Below are 26,406 nucleotides of genomic sequence, written 5' to 3' on the forward strand. Positions count from 1 at the left end.
AAATTATTATTCATTGTTAAATTATGTTAGGAATGCATTCGAAATGCAAGAACAAGGTGTACAATGTAGACACTATTTGACAAGGCACTTAGACTTTTTTTCTTTCTTTTTTTTTTGTGGTACTCGGGCCTCTCACTGCTGTGGCCTCTCCCGTTGCGGAGCACAGGCTCCGGACGCGCAGGCTCAGCGGCCATGGCTCACAGGCCTAGCCGCTCCGCAGCATGTGGGATCTTCCCAGACCGGGGCACGAACCCGTGTCCCCTGCATCGGCAGGCAGACTCTCAACCACTGCGCCACCAGGGAAGCCCGAATTTTTTTCTTAAGTGAGGGAAGAATATTTTTCTATGATATTTGAAAACTGACGGAAATGTTTGTATTCGTCATACAGTATATTTTGTGAAATCATCTGATTTCCTATTAAGTGTCCTTCTTCTATGAAAAGCCATGTAAGGTAGGGCTGGTTGTTTTTCTGTTAGTGGGGGGCACAGAGGGTATAACTCCTACTGGCAGTTAAACTGAGTTTGAGATTTCACATATACTGTGATTTTCTGTTGTGATTTAAGCTTTTGCCTATTAACATGTTACTCAGACTTCTGTCTCCTCTTCCAGTCAACTAGATGGTAAGCTTCCTGAAGGCAGGCATCTTGTCTCAGACTTCTTTATAGTCCCCTATCTAGCACAGGACCATGCTTGTAGCAGTCTCTCAATAAAGACTGAACATTTTTAATGGCTAAGTAGTATTCGTGTGTGTGTGTGTGTGTGTGTGTGTGTGTGTGTGTGTATCATATCTTCTTTATCCATTCATCTGTTGATGGACATTTAGGCTGTTGCTGACATTTGCAGCAACATGGATGGACTTGGAGGACATTATGCTAAATGAAATTATTCAGAGAGAGAAAGACAAATACTGTATGATATCACTTACATGTGGAATCTAAAAAATACAACAAACTAGTGAATATAACAAAAAAAGAAGCAGACTCACAGATATAGAGAACAAACTAGTTTTTACCAGTGGGGGGGCATGGTGAAGGGGCAATATAGGGGTAAGGGATTAAGAGTATTATATATTAGGTATAAAATAAGCTACAAGGATATATTGTACAACATGGGGAATATAGCCAATATTTTATAATAACTATAAATGGAGTATAACCTTTAAAAATTGTGAATCACATTATTGTATACCTGTAACTTATATAATATTGTCCATCAGCTATACTTCAATAAAAAACAATTGAACTTACATGAGAGTACTGAGATGGGAATGACAGGATTGTGCACGTCCACTCCACTTGTGCTAAGTTGTAGTTCTAAGACACAGAGCAGCATGAGATAAGGGATGGTACGATTTTGGCAAATCTGCCCCAGCACTTGCTATTTATATTAGGCACCATTAAGCTGTGATATTTAGAATTGATGATAGCTGAACCATTTTTAGCAAAATGGGTAGAAGACTAAGAAAATTAGCAGGTCTTATTCACAAGAGTTGAAGAGAAGGACTCATCCTTCTGCTTTGTAATAATGAAACTATTGACTGTAGGCCCTAATGTATGAGTCATAGAATCTTGAATGAATCTGCCCACTTCCACAATATTTGTGCAGACATGAATTATCTGCTACTTACCTCTATACATATTATTTCAGGTGAATCTGTGTATAAGTACACTAGGAGTAAGGAGGAATTGTCCTCTATGTAGACAACTGGGCATAGAGGTAGAACCATTCTTTGTAAAGGAGAGGATTCAACTTTACATATAGTGATATTTCATAAAAAGCAGATATGCTAGGTTTTTTTTGCCTTCTTCCTGACACCTCCACTTAACTAATAATTGCCGTGAGAAAACAAGATAACTCTGTTGTGAAAAACACTAAACTTACAATGTCCTGCAGCTACAACCATAAATCTGAAATAGAAAGGTTGATGGTAACCACCACTTATATGAAAAAGAAAAATTCAGTTGTTGACTTCCTAAGACTTTAAAAAAAATTTTTATTGGAGTATAGTTGCTTTACAATGTTGTGTTAGTTTCTGCTGTACAGAAAAGTGAATCAGTTATATGTATACATATATCCACTCTTTTTAAGATTATTTTCCCATACAGGTCATTACAGAGTATTGAGTAGAGTTCCCTGTGCTATACAGTAGGTCCTTATTAGTTATTTATTTTATATATAGTAGTGTGTATATGTCAATCCCAATCTCCCAGTTCATCCCACCCCCTTCCCCCCTTGGAAACCATGTTTATTTTCTACATCTGACTCTATTTCTGCTTTGCAAATAAGTTCACCTGTACCATTTTTCTAGATTCCACATATAAGCAATATTCCTAAGACTTTTAAGAAACAGAAAACATTATGTGAATTAGTTGAGACAATTAGATATTTAATAAAGAGTTTGGTTTCATTCAACTATGTGAATATTTCTCAGAATTCTTATCAAATATCTGCTTCCCTTTTTGATTCCAGGTCTTCTCTGATAAAGTGCTTCTTAGGTGAACCCAGCCCCACTACAAGTGTCAGAACCAGCCTTTGGTTGAACTGACAGAATGGGTCAGAGAGGGGAAGGATGGGGCTGAGAACCTAGATAGACTTACAGGTGTCAAGCAGCCAGAGAGGCAGTCAATCTGGAAAGTTCCAAGCAGCAGTTGTTAGGAAAAGGTTCAGACAGTTAAACAGAGCCCAGATGATATGTTGAGATCCAGACAGGCCAACAATTGGTATAAGAGAGGTCTTGTAACAGATGACAAGGAACAAGTCATGAAGATAAGGTTTAATGCAGATAGAACCTAATCACAAAGACAAATTTTGGACATGAATTCTAGGTTAGGAATGAAGCTAAGATTGGTTATGATAAGGCAGAAGGTCAGAATGAGATCTAAAATGAAGGTGGCAGTACTGATCATTGAGATTATGATTCCAGAATTGGAGATGAAGTTGAACCCATGGGCAGAAATAGAATGGCTTCAGCTCCTGGGATAGGTTAGCTGTTGGGGTTCTAAGCTAGATACTAAGATTAGTATATTCCTGTGATAACTTTATTTAGATAGATGCCTGCTGATATTTCCCAACACGGAGGAAAACTTAATCTTTATGTCCTTCTGAATAGTGCAACTTGCTTATAAAATCTCATCTTAAAATGTCTTCTGTTATATATTCATTCCACAAACATTTATTAAATTACTGTATTTCAGATACTATGGAATACTGAGGTGAATAAAACACAGCCATTGGCCTTAGAAAATGTATAGGTTCATGAAGGAGCAAGCATCTAAAGTAATGATTACAGTATGGTGTGCTAAAAGCACAAGGAATAGACGCAACTTTCATGAAGTCATTCAATCAACCAAATGTATGGAGTGCCTTCTATTTTACAGGCACTAGTCTGGGAACACAGGATAACACTGAGTCCAAACTTGTGGTGTCATAAAAACCTTCCAAGAGAAGGTGAAACTTGATCCGAATTTTGTAAGAGGTAGCCAGGTAAAAGGATGTGGCAGACATTATCCATTCTCCCCTTCCTGCATACAAATAGAACCCTGATTTTTTTGAGGCAGCATTGTGTCTAGTTAAAAACTGCCTCCCCATTCATACCCCATTCTAGGTATGAGTGACCATATAAATGAAAGCCTCTTGGACGGGGCTTTGTTGAAAATCATTTTTTCCCAATGAAAATGAACTTAACTGACAGGTTCTTCACTCTTCCTTTTCTTCATGCTTGGAATGCAGATATGAAACCTAGAGATGGAATCATCATCTCACAGCCATGAGTACAAGAGCCTCCTTAAAATAATGGTAAAATAAAAAGATAATAGGAGTCTTGGTCCCTGATGATACCATACAACTTCTATTTCCTTTGGGTTTTTGTTTAAGCCATTGTAGCCACTTCTCTATTATGTACTGTTAAACACAATTCTAAGTAATAAGAAGAGTACTGGAGTTTGGTAGTAGAGAGTTCAAGAGAAATTTGCCAGGCATAGGAAACAATGGCACATACAAAGGTTTGGAGTGAGAAGCTTTCAAGATGAAGAAACTGTAAGGAAACCAAACTAGTTGGAGTTCTGAAGGGAAGGGGACCAGAGATGAAGTTGGAGAGGTAAGTAAAGACCAGTTCCTTGTAACCCATATTAAGGAGTGTGGGCTTCATTGTAAAGGCAATAGAGAATCTCTTATGGATTTTTTAATGACTTAACCTTTGCATTTTAGAGAGAACATTTTATTATAATATTTAGGAACATTTGGGAGAGGAGAGACTGATGGCAGGCAGACTAGATAGGAGATTTATAATCACCCAGGTGATTAAAAACTAAAGCTAAGGTAGTAGAAATGGAAATTGATAGACCAGATTGGAGTTATTAATTATAGGTCTCTAGAAGAGACTCGAAATATATCAAGGAGGTAGAATCAATATAGATTGGATGTATGAATTTGGAATGGAGAACATAAGGATGATTCTCAGGTTTCTGTCTTGGGTGACCAGATGGTTCACCAAGATTGGCACTACAGGAGGAGATGGTTGAGTAATGATCCAAACTCTGATATCTCTGATAACCAGAGAGAATTTAAGTATGTTTTTCCAATTGTAAAAGTATCTCTCAGGAGCAGTGATAATACAGCCTCAACTCTTAAAGATGACATTTATATAAACTTAGTGTTTTCAGAAAATTCCTAAGTAGACTGAGATAGAGATAATGGTATTTACCTTCATACAATACAATGTTTAGGCTGCTCTTTAATATTTCTTAGAACACTGTTAGAAACAGAAACAAAATATGAAAACAAAGATAACAACACCAAAATAGCTATACTACAGGAACCATAGTAATGGTTTTGTTTGTTTCTTTGTTTCCTATTTCAGCCCAGTTCAAGGGAGAAAATAATGAATGGAAACGAATAAGAGGGAAAGAAATGTGCCATAAGAGACATTTAACAGATGTTATTTTAATGTGTCTGACATAGCTCTGCATAGTTTTACACCTTTATTAGTTTATTGCGATAATGGTGGCAGGAAGATGCAGGCTCCAGGCACCGCTAAGTAATGAGACAATTTTGAGTTTTACCTGGTACTTCCATTAAAATCTTTTCACAATGTCTGTGCTCTTTCAACTTAGCCTAAAGAGTACTCACACAAAAAGCCCTAGCAGTGGCAAAGGGAATCAAAACTGCCTGCATTCTTTTCCATCTATGTCTTCTCTTTGGTTTGGTCGAGCTGAAGGGCAGAGTAGGTTGGCACTTGTTATCAGCCCGTGCAGCCATCTCACAGTGAAAATAGTGATGTCCAAAGTCTAGTAACCATGACTAGAAAGGGTTGGTTGTGCCTAAACTTCTGTACTTGTTTGCATAAACCAAGAGCCCATATTTGGACAAAAGTAACGAGAGAACTGTAATCATTCATTTCATCTTGGTAGGATTTGGCGTATTGCTACTGCCTTCTGAATTAAATGGATTTAAAGGGGAACTTAAAAGACTGAGAAAAACTACTCTTGCTACAGATGTTCTGCTGCTTTGTTTTTTTGTTTGTATTTGGCCGCACCTCGAGGCTTGTGGGATCTCAGTTCCCCGACCAGGGATTGAACCCAGGCCACGGCAGTGAAAGTGCCAAGTCCTAACCACTGGACCACCAGGGCATTTCCCCTGCTGCTATACTTAAACAGTGGAAGACTGCTTCTAATACAAGAGAGGATATTGGTGTGATGGGAGAAAACCAGATATTGTGGAATAACTAGGTTCTTACGAGCTAGAAATATGGATTAGGAAGTTGTTGACTATGGTCACTTGAGCTTTATTGGCATGTCAAAGGAAAAACTGAAAAAGAAAGGGTTGCTTTATAAAATGTATTTTTGGGGGGACCATGCTCGTAAGTAAGTTTGGAAAACACTCCTTGGAGTAGTCAGACGCTAGGATAGTATTTGCTAAATTATCATTTCAAGGCCTAGATACCTAGGCATCAAGTGTATTTTTAGTTATATGTTTAATTCACATCTTTCTGACACAGTGCTCAATAGTGAGGAGAAGTTTAAATCCCACACTCTGGGATTGGATAGTAAAACACTCCAAGGGGAATTTTTTTCCTGATCCCACTTTACATTCATCTCATACTCAGAAGGACAAAGGCTCATTTCACTTTTAACTCTTCTTTTTCCCTACCACAGCCTCATCACAGATGGTTTTCATACAAATGTGTGATCTTTTTTTTGATTTACCTCAATTACTGTTTCTACCTTTCATTTCCTAGAGTCCTTTGCAGAATCCCAAACTATTTTAATTCCAAAGCAGATAAGTTATATATCAGTACAAAATTCAGGGCTCACCAATCAGAAAGCTAGGAATGAAATAGGTGTCTATCTGTGAAGGCATTATAGTGATTTGGGGCCAGACCAGGTGGTGAGGTAGTGACAGAAGATCTTCACTGTTGCCACTTTGCTTGGAAGCAGGAAGTTACAGGAAGAAGCAATAATGCCTTAAGAGGCGTATAACAGAAAGGAAAAGAACAAGAAATAAAGCTGAACGCATAGAAATATCTTCTACTTTACTTTTCATTATATCTAAAGGCTCTAGAGTGCCATCTGACATTTCTACCAGGAGAAACAGTCAATAAAAGGTATGAATAATTTTCATTTATATATACATTTTATACCCCAAATGTGGAAATCAGCCCGTCTGAGAATGAGCATTCCTAACTGTACCATCAGTTAGTTCAAAATCAACTGGACTGTGACTGTCAAACCCCTTTTAAACAGTCTATTTGTTTCAAAGTCATGTTATTCGCCCTTGTAAGAAGCAAAATAAACAGAGTAGTTTAAAAGAAAGTTGGGAGACATTTGGACTTTAAGAATTTGACAAGTTCGAGAAGTAAAAAAGAGAGAACTCAACTTTTCTTTTATATGGTGGGGGGGGTGTTTATCCTATTAAAAGAATCAATAACTAATTTATTCAACAAACAATTATTGAACACCTTCTATGTGTCATTTGGTGATGAGCAACATACTAGATGTGTTAAAAATGAGAAGCAGTCAGGATACATTTCAATCCAGGAGAGGAAGAAGGTGATTCCATGACAGGATACCAGGTGAGATTTTAGGTCAAATGTAGCCGTTAAGCATCTCTCATATTCTCCCAGGTAGGTGACTACCTACATAAAGACCAGCCCTACCCCCCTCAGTAGGAAATAAATAGAGGCCCTGAAATGTATTCCCATTTTTTCCTCCAATTCCTACATAATGAAGACAATAAAAACATCATTTTAACTGAGAAGTTGATGGGTATGAGTAAAAGTTTGCACGCTTTTAAAAATTTCTGCAGTTCTCAGCCTTTCTGTATTCTTATGATAAAGCCCACAGTGGCTACTTCCTTCGTGTATTCCCCCCAGGAATCATTAGCTTTTACTTTACTTTTTTTAATAGACTTTATTTTTTAGAGCAGTTTTAGGTTCACAGCAAAACTGAGGAGAAAGTATGGGGAGTTCCCATGTACCCACTACCCGACCCCCAACACACAGCCTCCCCTTCTATCGACATCATCCACCAGGGTGGTATATTTATTACAAATGAGGAACCTACATCAACACATCATTTTCACCCAAAGCCTCACTCTTGGTGTACATTCCATGGGTTTTGACAAATGTATAATGACATGTATCTACCATTATAGTGTCATGCAGAATAGTTTCACCGCCCTAAAAATTCTCTGTGCTCTGCCCATTCATCCCTCCCTGCACCCTAACACCTGGCAACCACTGATCTTTTTAAGGTCTCCATAGTTTTGCCTTTTCCAGAATGTCAGAGATGGAATCAAATGGTATGTAGTCTTTTCAGATTAACTACTTTTTACTTAGTAATATACATTTAAGATTCGTCCAGTCTTTTCATGGCTTAATAGCTCATTTCTTGTTAGCACTAAATAACATGCTTTAATAGCAAACGATGATACCCACCAGAATTACTAAAATTTAAAAAAAAAAAAAAACTTTCAGAATTAAGTGTTGGCTAGGATGTGGAGCAGCAGGAATTCTTTTTTTTTTTTTTTTGCGGTACGGACGCCTCTCATTGTTGCTGCTTCTCCCATTGCGAAGCACAGGCTCCGGATGCGCAAGCTCAGCAGCCATGGCTCACGGGCCCAGCAGCTCCGAGGCATGTGGGATCTTCCCGGACTGGAGCACGAATCCGTGTCCCCTGCATCGACAGGCGGGCTCTCAACCACTGCGCCACCAGGGAAGCCCAGCAGGAATTCTTATACACTGCTGATAGAAGAGTACATTGGTACAACCGCTTTGGAAAACTGCTTCTCTGTCTTCATTAAAGCTGAATATGCGCTTAACTTACGAGCCAGGAATTCCACACTCAACATAAATACATACATAGATTCACCAGTCGCATGTACAAGAAATTTCACAGCAGCATCATATAACAGCCAGAAAATAAATGTTTATCAACAGGAGAATGGATACATAAACTAAGGTATATTCAGATAATTCAATGCTTCACAGCTATGAAAACGAACAAAAACTACCACTGGCAGCAATGTGGAGGAATATCAAAAAATGTTGAGTGAAAGCTGTCAGACACGAAAGACTACATACTCTTTGATTACAATCATATGAAGTTCAAGAACACAAACCTAATCTATGATAATAAATAGTGATTAGCTTTGGATAGGAAGGGGATAATGAGTGGGAAGGGGAATGAGGGAGACTGAGTTTGATAATGTTCTATTTGAGTTGGGTGATGGTTACACAGGTCTTTTTTTTTTTTCTGGCCGCACTGCACGGCTTATGGGATCTCAGTTCCCCTATTAGGAATTGAACCCCTGCCACAGCAGTGAAAGTGCTGAATGGCTAACCCCTAGAGCACCAGGGAACTCCCCCACGCAGGTCTTTTCATTATGTGAAAATTCATCCAGCTGTATGCTTGTGGTTTGTATACTTTTTGGAATGCATATTGTTATATTTCAGTAAAAACATTTATTAAAGAAATGTATAAGCAGTTCACTTGGACCTACTGAGATCTAGAAAAGCTATCAGAATATCTATGACAGGAAGTCTACATTTTTTCAAACACTCACTTATTGGGAATTAGTAAACTACACAGTGGGTTAATCTTATGTGCTAAGGATTGCCATTTTATAGATGCAGTGGGATTTGGAACTTTGGTGTGTCTGATTTCAAAGCCTATCCTCACAGTCACTATCCCATACTACCTTCTATTATGATTATATACTCTCTTCCAGACATACTTAATGCTAAACATTTGTGGTTCCGTATATTTTCTTATTTTATTTTATGACACCAAGGGATAGCGAAATGCTGAGTATATCCTTAATTATGTTTCATGACACCAAAATAAAATTGAAAGATATTTGTTTGCTCTAAACAAGGCCAAATAACTACTGAATGTACATATGTATTATTTTGTATGTGTTGTGCTCACAAACCTTAGGTATATGTATGTGGGGTATCATTATATCTTTTGACTAATTGTTCACTTGTTTCAAAATGCTTTAATATTTTGCTTAGCATTTAACCACAGCTGAACACTGAGCAGACAATCTCACTGAATTGTCTGTGTTGGACATTTAAGGGTTTTCCACCCCTCTCAGGATGTATGAACTAATTCAGAATCTTTCAGGGTATGCAAGCAGTTTAATTTTTTCCAGCGTGCATTGACTTGTATGCAGAGATATTAAATTGTATCTGTCAGTGTTCATCTGTTGCCCAATGATAACATTTGCTTAGTTCCCCAGGAGTGTTTTGTAATTCCACCCCCCCCCATCTTGACTAACTCTAATATTCATCCTTCTCTGGTTCGTAATAAATTGGTGAAACTGCAACCCCACCAGTCATACATAGGACTGTAACACCTCCCTATTAACCTTTTATACACACTGAAATTTGGTCATTCATTCTTACTCTTAGCCTTCCACATCTTAAACACTTTATAATCCATAGCTAAAGTAGCACATGCTCACCCTTTATTGACTGAATTTAAAATGTAAGCATGAAAGGATGTGAGGATAGTACTGTTTTCATAGAAGCACTTTTTGTTTCTAGAAATTAGCCATTTAGTTTATTGAATATCATAGATGATACTTCTCTGACTTTTTTCATTAATAATAGTTTGTCCAGTATCCTAGCTTTCCTCCTGTATTCATTATGGTTGCTTTAACTAAATGCAACTGATATCTTTGAAAGCATATATTCATAAGACACTTTATGGTATAAATTTTCAACTCATTTTTTTATGTAACAGTAGTTTCAAAAATGACATCAGAATTTAATGTGCACATCTTTGTTTGTGATATAATCTATCAATTTTCTTCACTTAATTTTTCAGAGACTATATACTACAGAATTCCTAAAAAGGCAAAAGCAAATAAAGCATTATTTCCTAAAGTAAGGCTTGCAAAATTAATAATTAACATGACAAGGTAGTTAAAATTTTGACGTCCTTAACATTGTAATGCATAGAGCTAGTCCAGAAGACCATTAAGTAATCATTATCTAAGTTATGGAGAACAGTAGATCCTCATTCCGTCAGGTAGATGCAACAAACTCAGAAATCTTTCTTTCTTTTTTAAAAATTTTATTGAAGTATAGTTGATTTACAATGTTGTGTTAATTTCTGCTGTACAGCAAAGTGATTCAGTTATACATATATATGTTCTTTTTCATATTCTTTTCCATTATGGGTTATCACAGGATATTGAATATACTTCCCTGTGCTATACAGTAAGACCTTGTTGTTTGTCAAACCTTTCTTTATTATAGAGTCTAGATACTAATTATAGAACAGCTACCGAAGTTTGAACTTGTTCAGAGTTAAAAACAATGGTACACCCACATGCTCTTTCAGCCACCTTTCAGTAACCTGCCTGTTTCAAAACTTGGAAGCTTCAGCTCAGATTATTAACTTTTACCATTTTTTTCTTTTTTTTTTGCAAGATACATGGAAAGGTGAAATAGGATAGAAAGTCATTACAGTTCAATGGTATTCCTGTATTGCCTGTAGACTTAATATTCTGACTTGTTTTTCTCATAGACACTTGGTTATAAATCCAAATGAATATTTTTTTTAATCAGTCTTGGAAGAGAAATATCTCATCACAACCTGTTAAGCTTTATTTGTGAGAATGTAATGAAAAGTTTAAGAAAGGAGGAAGAGGCTTACAATACCAAAATTTTCATGAAAATTAATCTAATCTATTGCTAAACTCAAATTCCAAGTCTGAGTTTTGAAACAAACTTTCCATGGCATTCTAACTAATCTGCGATGACTGTTACATAAATAGCTTTTTTTGCTCTACACAAAATACAAAATGCTCTCATTTCCAAATCCCCGAAAAGCTGTTTGTGATGACATTGAATAAACAGAAATCCTTTTAAAAGAATAGGCCATTGCTACAATCAAGTCAATTTCAGCATTCCTTTCCCAGAGCTATTTTGCATATTGGGTCATACAACAGTTTTAGTCCTAGTAACTGTCTATTTTGGGAGCTCACCTACAATCTGGTGACATTATGGAAAATGTATGAAATTAGAACTGCAATATGAATTTTTTAAAAAGGCAAACATCCAGAGTTTAAAAGATTATATTAGTACTTAGCTACTTTTCATGTATAAAGGTGCTTTTCAAGCACTAATTAATCCGCTTAAAACCCCTGTGAGCATGGCTGGGCTAGAAGAAAATCAGAGTTTTGAAGAGAGAAAAGTGAAAAGTTTCTAGTGGAGCTATATTTTTCCATAACTCATCTCCAGGCAGAATCTCCTAAATAGGTGTCAATTAAATTCTGCCTATCTGAATAGTCAGGCTGTTCAGTAGATTATGAAATTCAGTTTTGCCTGAAACCCTTAGGGATAATCCAAAGCCTTATCCCATAGTCACACAAAATCTCAGACTGAGAAATCAAGGAAGCTCAGAAGTATCCTGGATATTTGTACATATTCAGGGTCAGTGATGGACTAATATAAATCTAAATATACTGGTTCTAACTAGAATTGGACATATTGCTAGGAAAATAACCAGTTAACTCACCATGTCTAATTCCTTACAGGTCAATAATTCATTTCTGACTATGGCAGTTTCATTCAAACTTTTGGGGTGAAGGAATGCATTATGGGTGTCACCGACTGCCACTGGCAGGCCTGAGGCATAAACAAGAGAGAAGACCAAATAGAAGGGAAGAAGTGGTTGTGGTAGAAGATCGCCAACAAATTCTTAAGATGTCAGCCATAATTTCTACCAGTGGCCTGGAGGGCAGGGAGATAAATGCATTGCCTGTTAAAGCAAAGGAATGAGTAAAAGTAAATTCAAGGAACAGGTCATACTGGAAAGTGCAGGAAAATCACCACATATAATAGCCAATTCATGTGAGAACCATGTCACAAGCCAGGATATTGCACGGAGATAGAATCTATGACCTATCCAAAACACAACCCAAGAAACATGTCAAATTCAAATATGACATTGTGGCAAGGAGCAGCAGTACAACTACCCACACACACGGCACTTATACACACACGAGTTATCACTTCCTAACATACTTCACAATTGACTTATATCATGTTCCCCTCCCATCCTCCCCCTACAGAATGGAAACTACTAAGGTAGAAAGTTTTGTACGTTTTGTTTACTGATTAATGCATATACAACAGTGTCTGGAATATAATAGGCTATCAATAACTATTTGCTGACTAAGGGAAGTTTAAGAAATGAGTATGGGATGTTACAGAGTGGATGAGTGAGGGGTACAAAGCACACTGAGCTCATTACAGTGGATTGTGTATCGACTACTATTTCTATAGCCATGTGGACTCTATCTTAGAGTACAAGTTCTCTATGGCTGCTGCTTTTTAGACAAATAGAATGGAGACCATTGAAGTGAACTGAGAAAAGGAGAGAGCAACAGGAGAGGGGTCCAGAGAATACTGAAGGGTGAAGGGGTGATATATTCTGTAGGGTCCTGTTGTCCATTGTAAGGATTTTGGCTTTGACTCAAAGTGAGGTGGGATGCCATTGGAAAGTTTTGAGGAGAGGAGTGACTTGATCTGACATAGATTTTAAAAGACTCTCTTGGGATGCTGTGTGAAGAATAAACTGTAGGAGTAAAAAGGCCAAAGCAGGGAGACCAGTTAAGACACTACTACAATAATACAAAACACAGATGATGGTGGTTTGGACCTGAGTGATAGCAGTGGAGGCTTTGAGAACTGATCAGACTGAGGGTATGTTTTGAAGGTAGAGCCAATGGGATTTCTTGATGGATCGGACATGGCACGTGAGAGAAGGAGAATGAATCAAAGATGATGACAGTGTTTTTGCCCTGAGCAAATGGAAAGATGGAGATATTTACTGAGATGAAAAAGGCTTGGTAGTTGAAAGATTGGGGATGTTAGAAAAAAAAAATAGGTTGGAGATTTCAATACATTTTCAGATAATGTTTCTTCCTTGGCAGAGGCAGGATGGCAGTGGTGGTGGATACTAATCATTTCCTTGTTGCTTGTTTAAGTCAACAAAACTGTGAGTGGGGATTTGGGGGGTTGTTTTTTGGTTTTACTTCTGAGATTGAATATGATGCAGTACAAAGAGTCTTCAGAATATCTATCAAGGACAGAATAGATTTTATTATAGTAGATTAATGAGCACATTAAGATAAACTCATTTAGTGTTTTACTGTGATAATTCACCAAGAGAAATTAAGTATTTTTGGTGCCTATTGGTGCTCTTAAATTGATAGATACCAGTAAACTGTAAATTAAATATACATATGTGTACAAGGTGGAAACCACTAGCAAAAACAAGATCAGAGTGACAACCAGCCATACCATATTAAACTAAAAAGGCTACACACACACACAACTCAGAAGTTACACTACTTTCTGAAAGTGAAATCTTAAGGAGTGTATTACTGATTTCATTCTTGCAAAAAATCTGTACAAACTAAGTATGGCTAATATTATGGCATTTGTTAAGCAAACAAATATTTGGAGACACACCCATATCCTTTGATCCAGAATTCCACTTCTACTAATTTCTCTTGAGGTAATATTAAGGATGTGCACAAAGCTTTACATCCCAGAATGTTTCTCAGGGCTTTTGTTATAATAAATACTGGAGACTGTTTAAATAGCCAAATATAGAGTATTTAAAAAATTTATGCACATTCACTCAATGGAATACTATGCAGCTAATTCAGAGAGTATTATTGAAGTGTACATATTAGTACAGTAAAACCTGCCTGACATATGAGTGAAAAAAACAAGTTAGAAAACAATATTACATATGACCCCATTTGAAGAGGTGTGGGGTTAATCTATTTTTGATAAGAAAAGTTCTGCAAGTGTATACCACAAAATGGTAACTGGTTTCAGTGGTGGGATTATGGACAGTTTCTATGGTTATCTCTATTTTCTAAAATAAACTTGTACTACTTTTATAATAAAAATGTTCAAATGCATAGAACAACAAAGATTACAGAGACTAAAGTATTTCATGCTTTAGAAAGATAAACGTCTTGTTTTCCCTGGGGACACACCCTTGTTCATGCATCATAGGATAAACCTTTGACAGCATATTATTACTGGCACTCCCTGGCTACAGTATTTCTGATTGAGGTTAGTATGAGTTGCCAAGTTAAGTATTTAAAACACTCACAAAAAGCCCTTCCAATGTGAGAAATGTAGCTAAATACCTGCATGTTCATAAGATGACTTTCAGGGTTTTACCAATTACAGTAATAATTTAAACAAATAACAATTAGTATGCATTCTCGCAGAACCTTGTGTGCTTTTGCACTAGCTATACAAAAAAGGGACTAGGGAGAAAACTCTCAATAGAAATGAGAGAACAAATAGCCAGTATCTTTAATTTTCTCATTAAAGATCCACTTTTTTCTCCATCTGGCTAGGCAAATAATGTAGAGACGGCCAACTCTAGATTATGCAGGGTCATGAGGGGCCGAAGCAACGTGGATAATTGAAATCCACTGATAATCTGGAAACCTAATTTTACCTAATAGTTGCAACCACCTCTTGGACAGAACCCTCAGTAGAGCTGCTAATGAGAAGCATAATTGAGTGGTTTGAGTTCATCTGCTTTCAGTTATCCTTTGCAGGTGCTAATGAACAGTGAAGTGGTCAAAAGGCTGTCAGCCAAAGGAAGTGGTAGGAGAAAAAGCAGGACATGGATAACCCCAGAAACTGGATAATCAGCCTTGAAATTGTTGAGTTGACTAGAGTGAGGATCAGCTATTAACTATCTGCTTAACTAAATTCCACAAGGATATATATCATGAAACCAGATCTTCATATTAAGGGTGTTCATGTATACAGAGTCTATCTTGGTTAACATGAATTATGGTATAGTCTTAGAAATTCTCTGTACTGTGGTGATTTTCCTGGGCAGCAATGATAGGATATTTATTGTCAGAGCACAGCTAATCAACTACAGGCTCCACGGCTAAATATGGCCAACAGGCTGCATATGAGTCAGGACTCTGGCAGACAGCCCTTCTTTTAGACCAATGGGAATGTGACTGACTCACTTCCATGCCTTTCTGGGAGAGAATATAAGCATTGCTGGTATCCAAATCATTTTTTTTTTTTTTATTATTGCTCCAAATTCATGTTTTAGTAAACAGCTTTTTGAAAGTATTGTTATGGTGAACATTTTGTGGTTTATGTTAAGCATTTGGTTTTCAAGAATTGTTGAAAATGCTTTTAGAGTGCAGTTATTTTCAAGTATTACACAATAAACTCTAATATTTGTAACTAAAACTGTATCTATGTTTGATTAGTAATTAAGCTCTCAAATGGTTATGAAAGTAATTTCCTTTTATAAGGCTGTACTTTAGGAAGAATTGCTTGATACATTCACTAATATTCAGAGCTTCAGCTATTTCTACATATGATTATGAATGCAGCTCTCTATAGTGGTAGTAAAACTGTTTTCCATTTATGGCAGTAGTTTAAAACAAAGTACACTGTAAACTATCTGATATTTGTAAATAAAACTGTATCTGCACATGAATATTAATTATGTTTTCTATAGCAATTGTGATTGTGAGAGTAATCTCCATTTATAGCACTCATTTTGAGTAAATGAGAATTTTAATCATTTTAATATCAACTGTTATTTCTTGATCTTGTCCTATGATAGTGTGTCCCTTTGCCCATATTGTGAGCAAAAGGGCAAACAAACTAGTTTTATAAAAGGGGATTGTTTAAGCCACTTGAATATTCTAGATTACTCCTTAACTTTTGCTTAAAACTAAATAATTTTCATTTCAATTACAGATAACATTTACCAAATTCTACCTAACTGAGAAAACAAGTCCCCAAATTTCCACTTTAGTGAAAATTTGGGTAAACTCTAGCCCAATTTACTTCCATGAAAAACAATGGCATGAGTAGATGAATTATAAAATTTATTCATGTTGCTTTATATGTATTGACTCATATAATACTTGGGGGAGATGGTACTATGACATCTCTAATTTATTATAGATGAGAAATTAAGATTAAGTAATTTGTCAAAATTTACCTAGAGCTCCTAAGTGGCAGGGCTCAGATTTAAACCCAAGCAGTTGACCTCTGAAGTCAAGTTTTGTAATTCTCCATGCTGTATATTTTCATTTAGATTTCTGTTTCCTAACATATGCAGCCTGTGTATGACTACTTTTAGGTACTCCCGGACCATCTTCCAACTTTTATCTCTGTTCATTTGGCAAGTGTCTACTACATTCAAATAGGGCCACAGAAATTCTATTTATACATAGATTTTGAATTAATTTTCATGTGTTTGTCAGTTAATCAGTTCTGTCTTTTATTTTATTTTTTAAACCTTTGCTATTTGATGCCTTCACTTCCACCATGGACATGGATTTCTATTAAACAAATAAACAATAAGGAACTAATTATAATACACTGCATTTGCAAAGCACTTTCACAGGCTTGCTCTCATTTGGTTCTCACAAGTTCATTTATTATTTTTTAATTAGAAAACTACTCAAGTGTAGGAGGAGTCTTTGAGTGAGAGGCTAGGTTGTAGAAGTACTTACTGTGGATGGAAACATGTCCAGGCATATCTAGATGCCCAGGAAGACAGACCCATCAGGAGTTTACTTAAATGAGGGTTTAAGGACTCTGATATGAGTTATAATAACTGGGTAAGTTGAAATTAACATCTGCCCCAAACAATAATACCCATCCCTGAGTTTTGGGAGAATAAGAGCCCTCCTTTGAATAAGAATTCAGTTTAATGGATGGGAAAGAACCAACTTTGAGGGAAGTTATTATTGAGGTAAACTTCTTTGATTAGGAAAAAAATGGTCTGTGTTAGAGAGTAAGGGGTGGTTGAGTAGAACATGCGTGGGGCTGTGCTGTGCTGAAGGCTCAGTGTTGGGGGTGGTGCTGGCTCTGATAGATAACGGTTCAAATAAAAGAGCTCTAGCATTAGAGTCATCCTAAGAACTTGAAAGCAAAAGGCAGTGCTATTTGTGGCTTAGTAATACACTGATGTACAAGGGCAGAAATGACTGTCGGAATGGAATGGAAAAGCACCTAAGACTACAGCATCATGGCTGACGTCCAGAGGTATGACAGAAGCAGTAGTTTCTGCTGGGGCACAGGTCTGGAGCAGCAGAGGCAGAGATGACAAATGCCATAAGGAGGAGAAAAACCATCACTAGCCATTCATAAACCATGTGAAGAACCACATTCCTTGATTCTGCTCCACCCCCTTGAATTGGAAGGGAGAATGGATCCCAGAGATGCAACTATTGGAGGGTGAGAAATTGATTGGATTATACTATTATTGGACCCTCCCCTCCCTAGCTTCATTAGAAGAGTCTAAAGAAACAATTAAGGTCACACACATATTATAGATATTTATAATTATTTTACTATCACTACCAAAACCAACCAATCTAGACAAATCCTCATTCAATTGATCACATCTCAATTTTATGTAAACACAATTCTTAAAGAGTCATCTTTTCCCCCTTTTTTGATTCTTTTTTCTCATAGTTTGTTTTTGTTATTTCCTTCTTTATTTTACATTATTGAGTGCCTGCACATGTAAAGTACTCTACGAGGCCAGGTGGGGATTACAAAAGTCGGTAAGACAGAGGTGCTTTCAGCCTAGTGAAGGAGCCAGACATACCCAGAAAATATAAAATAGCATCCAAAAGATGGAGAAGTTCAGGAATAGTACTGAGTAACAGCTGAAACTGAAATTTCTCATAGGTCCCAAGTTGGTGGAGGGGCCAGATATTTCATATAGAGAGCCAAGTTAAAGGAGCAGGGAAGAGAGGTAAGGAAGCAGGAGTTAAGCAGTGTGACTGCAATCAGAAGGCTGCCAAGGTAGAGCAAGCATGCTGAGAAGCAAGATGAGGAAAAGTCTCTAGGAAATATCACCTCTCTGTGTTAGCATTTAGAGGCAGTAACCTTTGTGGGGCATCTATGACCTTACCTGTGGGTGGGAAAGAAGTTACTAAAGCACCAAGCCTGATCAGATTCAATCTATGTTACTGCTATTTCCTGCAATTTGGCCAACTGACTTTTCAAAAATGTATTTTATTGAACTATAGTTGATTTACAATGTTGTGTTAATTTCTGTTGTACAGCAAAGTGGTTCAGTTATATTCTTTTTCATATTCTTTTTCATTATGGTTATCACAGGATATTGACTATAGTTCCCTGTGCTATACAGTAGGACCTTGTTGTTTATCCATTCTATATATAATAGTTTGCATTCGCCAATCCCAAACTCCCAGTCCATCCCTCCCCACCCCTTGGCAACTGCAAGACTGTTCTCTATGTCCGTGAGTCTGTTTCTGTTTTGTAGATAGGTTCATTTGTGTCATATTTTAGATTCCACATATAAGTGATATCATATGGTATTTGTCTTCCTCTTTCTGACTTACTTCAGTTAGTATGATAATCTCTAGGTCCATCCATGTTGCTGCAAATGGCATTATTTCATTCCTTTTGATGGCTCAGTAATATTCCATGGTATATATGTACCACATCTTCTTTATCCATTCGTCTGTCGATGGACACTTAGGTTGTTTCCATGTCTTGGCTATTGTGAATAGTGCTGCTATGAACATAGGGGTGCATGTATCTTTTTGAATTATAGTTTTCTCTGGATATATGCCCAGGAGTGGGATTACTAGAGCCAACTGATTTTAAAACTTTTATTTTGGCTCATTTAAATAATAAGAGGTGGTATGTCTACTCCTTACAGCCTTCTTTTGAGAATGGGGCTGTTTTACTGATCTAACCCTCCCTTTCAACTTCAGAGAGACAGGCTCATGAAGGATGAGAATTCTGATACTGAATAAAGGGACAGCCCACTCAACCATGTGTTGTTTATGAGAGAGACTCCCAAAACTCAGCCATCTAGAAATGCCAAAAAGAAATGTGTGATTGAATGTATGTATGACAGTCATATCCAAAAAGAAAACTGCTGTCAATATTGGTATTGGATAAAATATAATTTAAGAAAAAACATTTAGTGGGGCAAAATAAGTTTATATTCATTTAAAAAATCCAAAATGGGGACTCCCCTAGTGGTCCAGGGGCTAAGACTCCACGCTCCCAGTGCAGGGCGCCCGGGTTTGATCCCTGGTTGGGGAACTAGATCCCCCATGCTGCAACTAAGGGTTCATATGCCACAACTAAAGATCCCACACACGGCAACGAAGATTCCACATGCTGCAACAAAGACCGGCGCAGCCAAATAAATAAATATATAAAAATATCCAAAATGAAGGTATTTTAATCCTGAATTTTGTGCACTAAAAAGTAATATCAAAATTCATTAAGCACTTGATTCTGATGTTAAAAATAAGTGGAGAAATGAACAGAAACAGGATTACAAAAGCTTAACATATCATCATTAGCCTCTAACTATCAAATAGATTAAAAATATGGAAATATGGGGTACAAGAATATTCATTGCATTATAATATGTAATAGCAAGAAATTGGAAACCTAAATATCCATCAAGAGACTACTGGCTAAGTACATTATGCTGATCCGTACAATGGACCATCACAAAGCCCTAAAAAATGTGGTGTCTCTCTATATAATGGTATGGAAATATGACCTGGTTATTGATGTTATTAAGTAAAAAGAAATCAAGTAATATGTTTAGAATAACACTTTTTGTAAAGACAAAACTACATGTAATCTATGTATATACACATTCTCTGTGTAAATGCATAGAGAAATGGCTTCCAGAAGTTGTCATCTCAGGGAGAAGAAAAGATAAACTCACTTTTTTACTCTCTGTATTACCTAAATTGTTTGCATTTTACATGCATGTGCTTGTGTTTTATTTTTGTACATTTAAAAAATAATTTTTAAAAATTATATACAACTTGAGAAGAGCAATAACTGTAGATAGAACTAAAACATAACTGCAGGCATACCTTGTTTTATTGTGCTTTGCTTTATTACTCTTTGCAGATACAGCACTTTTTTACAAGTTGAAGGTTTGTGGTAAACCCTGCATTGAGCAAGTCTACTGGCACAATTTTTCCAACAAGAGTCGCTCATTTCATGTCTCTGTGTGAGAATTTTGGTAATCCTCACAATATTTCAAACTTTTTTACCATTATTATATTTGTTATGGTGATCTATGATCAGTGATCTTTGATGTTACTATTGAAATTGTTTTGGGGCACCACTAACTGCACCCATATAAGATGGTGAACTTTAACCAATAAACATTGTGTGTGTTCTGACTGCTCTACCAACTGGCCGTTCCCCTGTCTCTCTCCATCTCCTTGGGTCTCCCTATTCCCTAAGACACAACAATGTTGAAATTAGGCCAATGAATAATCCTACAATGGCGTCTATAAGTGTCATGTGAAAGGAAGAGTCGCAAATCTCTCACTTTAAACCAACAGCTAGAAATGATTAAGCTAAGTGAGGAAGGCATGTTGAAAACCGAGGCAGACCAAAGGCTAGGTCTCTTGTACCCAAAAGTTAGCCAGGTTGTGAATGCAAAGGAAAGTTCCTGAAGGAAATTAAAGCTATTTGTGCTTATCACATGAATTATAAGAAAGTGAAACAGCCTTATTGCTGAAATGGAGAAATTTTTTTTTTTTTTTTTTTTTTTTTTTGTGGTACGCGGGCCTCTCACTGTTGTGACCTCTCCTGTTGCGGAGCACAGGCTCCGGACGCACAGGCTCAGTGGCCATGGCTCACGGGCCTAGCCGCTCCACGGCATATGGGATCTTCCCGGACCCGGGCATGAACCCGTGTCCCCTGCATCGGCAGGCAGACTCTCAACCACTGCGCCACTAGGGAAGCCCAAAATGGAGAAAATTTTAATGGTCTATACAGAAGATCAAGCCACAATATTCCCTTAAACCAAAGCCTAATCTAGAGTAAGGCCTTCAATTCTATAAAGGCTGACAGCGGTGAGGAAGTTGCAGAAGAAAAGTTTGAGGCTAGCAGATGTTGGTTCATGAGGTTGAAGGAAAGAAGCCATCTCCCTAACACCAAAGTACAAGGTGAAGCAGTAAGTGCTGATGTAGAAGCTGCAGCAAGTTATCCAGAAGATATATAAGGTAACTCATGAAGGTGGCTACACTAAAAAACAGATTTTCAGTGTAGACAAAACATCCTTATATTGGAAGAAGATGCCATCTAGGACTTTCATAGCTAGAGAGGAGAAGTCAATGGATGGCCTCAAAGCTTCAAAGGACAGGCTGACTCTTGTTAGGGGCTAATGCAGCTGGTGACTTTAGTTGAAGCCAGTGTTCATTTACCACTCTGAAAATATTAGGGCCCTTAAGAAATGCTAAATCTACACTGTCTGTGTTCTATAAATGGAACAACAAGGTCTGGATGACAGCACATCTGTTTACCACATTGTTTACTGAATATTTTAAGCCCACTGTTGAGACCTACTGCTCAGAAAAAAGATTCCTTTCAAACTATTACTGCTCATTGACAGTGCACCTCATCACCCAAGAGCTCTGGTGAAGGTGTACAATGAGATCAATGTTTTATTCATGTTTCGAACACAACATCCATTCTGCAGCCCATGGATCAAGAAGTAATTTCAACTTTCAAGTCTTATTGTTTATGAAGTACATTTTGTGGTACTTCCCTGGTGGCACAGTGGTTAAGAATCCGCCTGCCAATGCAGGGGACACAGGTTCGAGCCCTGGTCCAGGAAGATCCCACATGCCGTGGAGCAACTAAGCCCGTGCACCGCAACTACTGAGCCTGCGCTCTAGAACACGTGAGCCACAACTACTGAAGCCTGCATGCCACAACTACTGAAGCCCGTGCACCTAGAGTCCATGCTCCACAAGAGAAGCCAGCACAATGAGAGGCCCATGCACTGCAACGAAGAGTAGCCCCCGCTCGCCGCAACCAGAGAAAAGCCTGTGTGCAGCAATGAAGACCCGATGCAGCCAAAAATAAATAAATAGATAGATAGATAGATGGATAGATTACAAAAAAAGAAAAACATTTCGTAAAGCTATAGCTGCCATAGATAGTGATTCCTCTGATGAATCTGGGCAAAGTAAATTGAAAACCTTCTGGAAAGGATTCACCATCCTAGATGCCATTAAGAACATTCATGATTCATGGGAAGAGGTCAAAATATCAATGTTCACAGGAGTTTGGAAGAAGCTGATTCCAACCCTCATGAATGACTTTGAGGGGTTCAAGACTTCAGTGGAGGAAGTAACTGCAGATATGGAAATAGCAAGAGAACTAGAATAGAAGTGGAGCGTGAAGATGTGACTGAATTGCTGCAATCTCATGATAAAACTAACAGGTGAGGAGTTGCTTCTTACGGATGAGCAAAGAAAGTGGTTTCTTGAGATGGAACCTACTCCTGGTGAGGATGCTGTGAATTTGGTTGAAATTACAACAAAGGATTTAGAATACAACATAAACTTAGTTGATAAAGCAGTAGGAGGGTTTGAGAGGATTGAAAGAAGTTCTGCTTTGGGTAAAATGCTATAAAATATCACTGCATGTTACAGAGAATAATTCATGAGAGGAAGAATCAATCCATGTGGCAAACTTCATTGTTGTCTTATTTTAAGAAATTGCTGCAGCCACCCCAGCCTTCAGCAACCACCACCCTGATCAGTCAGCAGCCATCAACATAGAGGCAAGACCCTCCACCAGCAAAAAGACTACAGTTCACTGAAGGCTCGGATGATGTTTAGCATTTCTTAGCAATAAAGTATAACATCAACAGATTAAAATAAATTAGTATTTCCATATATGCCTTAGGTAAAATGTAATACCCACTCCATCAATTGAAGTATAATTAATAATTAAGTACCTACTAGGTATCAGATACTGACACAGGTGCTCTGTTATATAGATGAATAAGACATAATCACCTACCTCATGGAGCCTATGGTCAAATTAAAAGAAAGATGAATGAATATAACTAAGACATAATGTTAAGTGCTTTGGTAGAGGTTTGCACACATTAGTGACTCTTAGCACAGTCAAAGGTTCAAGAAAGACTTCTTTTATTTTTAATTTAATTTAATTAAATTATTTAATTTTCCCTCAGTATATTTTATTTTATTTTATTATTGAAGTATAGTTGATTTACAATGTGTTAATTTCTGCAAAGTGATTCAGTTATACATATATACATTCTTTTTTATATTCTTCTCTGTTATGGTTGATCACAGGATGTTGATTCTAGTTCCCTGTGCTATACATAGGACCTTGCTGTTTATCCAAGAAAGGCTTCTTGAATAAGTATTTTTTGCTGTATCTTGAGAGGTTGGTTTTACAAAAGAGATGAGGTACCTTGTTTCTTGACAGTAGAAAGGATGAGTGAAAACTAGATGAAGATGTGTGTGGGGAGAGGGGATAGAAGAGCAAATTGGATTGCCTAAGAATTGCTCTTCTCATTTTATTTTCTCTCCATGGCTAACACTATAATCTAAACCACTATCATCTCTGGTCTAGACTTGTGCAATAGTTGCTTAACTAGTCTTTCTCTTTGTACTTTTTCTCTTTGCCAATTTATTCTCTGCATAGCTAAAACAAATGAGCTTTAAGAACATAAATCAAATCATGCCGTTCCATACCTAAAACTCTTCGGTGGCTCTCGCTCTTGGAATAAAATAAGATCTTGTCTCATTTGACCTCTCCCCTCCTCTACAACCTCATTCATAACATTTTCCCTGTTCCTCACTAGGCTCAGTGATCATGCTTTTCTTTTTGTCCTTGAACACACTACACCCTTTCCTGCCTTTGGTCCTTTGGATTGCTGTCCCCTCCGACCCCAACCCCAACTTTTCCCTAACCCCAAAGCTCCTCTCCACTGCCTATATGCTTTACTCATTTGTCTCATGTTCATCTTTCAGGTCTTACCTCAAATGTCATTTCCTTGGAAAGATCTCAGCTGACCATTTTCTCCCATATACTCTTTGTCAACCAGTTTATTTTCACTATCATACAGCTACAGTCTGTACATCTGTTGTTTACTTACTTTCCTGCTTCTTTATTAGACTGTAAGCACCCTGACTGCAAGGACCTTGTCTGTCTTTATCACCACTATATCCCTATAACTCAGACTAGTGGTTGGTGCATAGTAGGGGTTCAATAAATATTTGTTGAATGGATTAATCTCTGCATAGCAAGAAAAAAAAACTCTTTTAAAATAATGCTAAAATACCAATATCAAACTAGAAAAAAATATGTTCAATATATAGGTAATGTATAACATCTCAAGTGTTAATATCTGTATACATATAGAGCTACTACAAATCACTAAGTAAAAGAATAACAAATCAAATATGCACAAACGATATAAACTGACAATTCATGGAAGAAGTACAAATAACTCCTACACATATGAAAATATCTTCAACATGTTAATCATAAGAATAGAATTTTTAAAAATTAGATTTTTAAATCTAATTTAGACCTATTAGATTGGCAAATATTGATATGATTGTTAATAACTAGTGCTGACAATCTCATATACACTTATAAAAGTATAGATTGGTAAATCTTTCTGAAAGGCAATTTGATATTATCTTTTAAATTTAAATAGTACATACCCTTTGATCCAGGTTTTCTACCTTCAGGAATTTTCCTACAGAAATAAACAAATAAGTGCTGTTCAAAGCAGTGTTTTTCTTTAATTGTGTGCATCAATAAGAGACTGGTTTTAAAAAATTATATTTATCAAATAAAAATTTTCCTATATAAAAATGAAGAGACTGGTTCACTATATTATGGTAATTTACACAGTATAATAATATGTTAATATTATGAAGCATTTCTATATGAAGTGGCCTGTAAGGATGCAGAATATGATCTTGAACTTCATCCTTGTACTGTTTCTTCCTTTCTTTCACTTCCTGAATTTCCTGGCCCTTTCCCTTGTCATAGTCACCTGTATGGCTTGGAGGTAAATTAGCATAGTTATAGCAAGAATTAAAAGGGAAAAAGTTAATATATACTCTTTGCTGTTTTTTCTTATTTTGTTTTTAACTTCTAAACTGTCTGTAGAGAAACAAAAGGAAAGGCCCTCTGGAAAGCAGAACATAGAGTTGGTGACGGTACAAAGCTTACAAAGCAAATAGAAGAAGAAAGGATGCTGTCTACCCACTCCTCCCCAGTCCTGGGAGGAGATTAGATTAGAATAGAAGGGAGTGTGTTTGTGAGGGTAAAGAAAAAGTCCTTGGAAGTGATCATAATCTAGAGACAAAAACCGGGACCTTGGGGGACATGGATGATAGCAGGGTCTGAGGGGCACCAAGTATTCTGTTGGTAGTCACTGTCAGGGAGCCAAATAAAAGCTGAATCAGTACCAGCAAACATACATCACTAGTCAAGAGAGTATATAACTCTGCCAAGGAATCATGTCACCTCTTAAATGTGAGCTAGAACTTCCCTTTAAGATCTGCCTGTGGTCCTCACTGCTGCTCATGCAGCAGAAGTAGACCCTGAGCTTTTCTGGGTCCCATCCAAACTGTGTCTTGTGGATGCTTCTTCTTGACAATAGCCCAAGACTCCGGTAAGTCTTCTAAAACAGAGAGGTGTTATAGCAGGAAAAGTCCTGTCCCTGGTTCTTCAGTGGGACTGGACAGTGATAGAGAAATCTACTTTTGTGATATGGAGATATAGATATATACACCAAACTGTTAACAGTGAATGAGGTAGAGTGGAGAGATTTTATTTTTACTCTGTTTTGTATGTTTCTGAATTGCTTGGATTTTTAAATAATAAAGCATACATTACTCATATAATAAAAAGGCCACTCTTGAAAAGAATGGAGAAATCTACTAGATAATGCGAATGCTGCATTTTATCTGACTTGTTAATAAGGAGAATAAATTAGTCACTCCTTCAGAAGCATTTGATGTCTACAGCAATTATTTATTAATGTCAATGTG

General features: G+C 37.1%; 1 long non-coding RNA gene across 3 annotated transcripts in view; it reads left to right on the forward strand.

Moving 5' to 3' along the window:
- LOC136793473 (uncharacterized) overlaps positions 1-26,406 on the forward strand; it is a 113,920-nt gene that overhangs the window by 37,519 nt on the left and 49,995 nt on the right. For 2 of the 3 annotated variants that reach the window (XR_010838761.1, XR_010838762.1), the window contains exon 3: positions 13,447-13,512. The exons of the other annotated variant lie outside the window; for it this stretch is intronic. This is a non-coding gene — a long non-coding RNA (uncharacterized lncRNA). Of the gene's footprint in view, positions 1-13,446; positions 13,513-26,406 lie in introns of those variants that run through there. 3 annotated transcript variants of the gene reach the window in all.

Source organism: Kogia breviceps, chromosome X (assembly GCF_026419965.1).
Source record: "Kogia breviceps isolate mKogBre1 chromosome X, mKogBre1 haplotype 1, whole genome shotgun sequence".
Taxonomy (NCBI): domain Eukaryota; kingdom Metazoa; phylum Chordata; class Mammalia; order Artiodactyla; family Physeteridae; genus Kogia; species Kogia breviceps.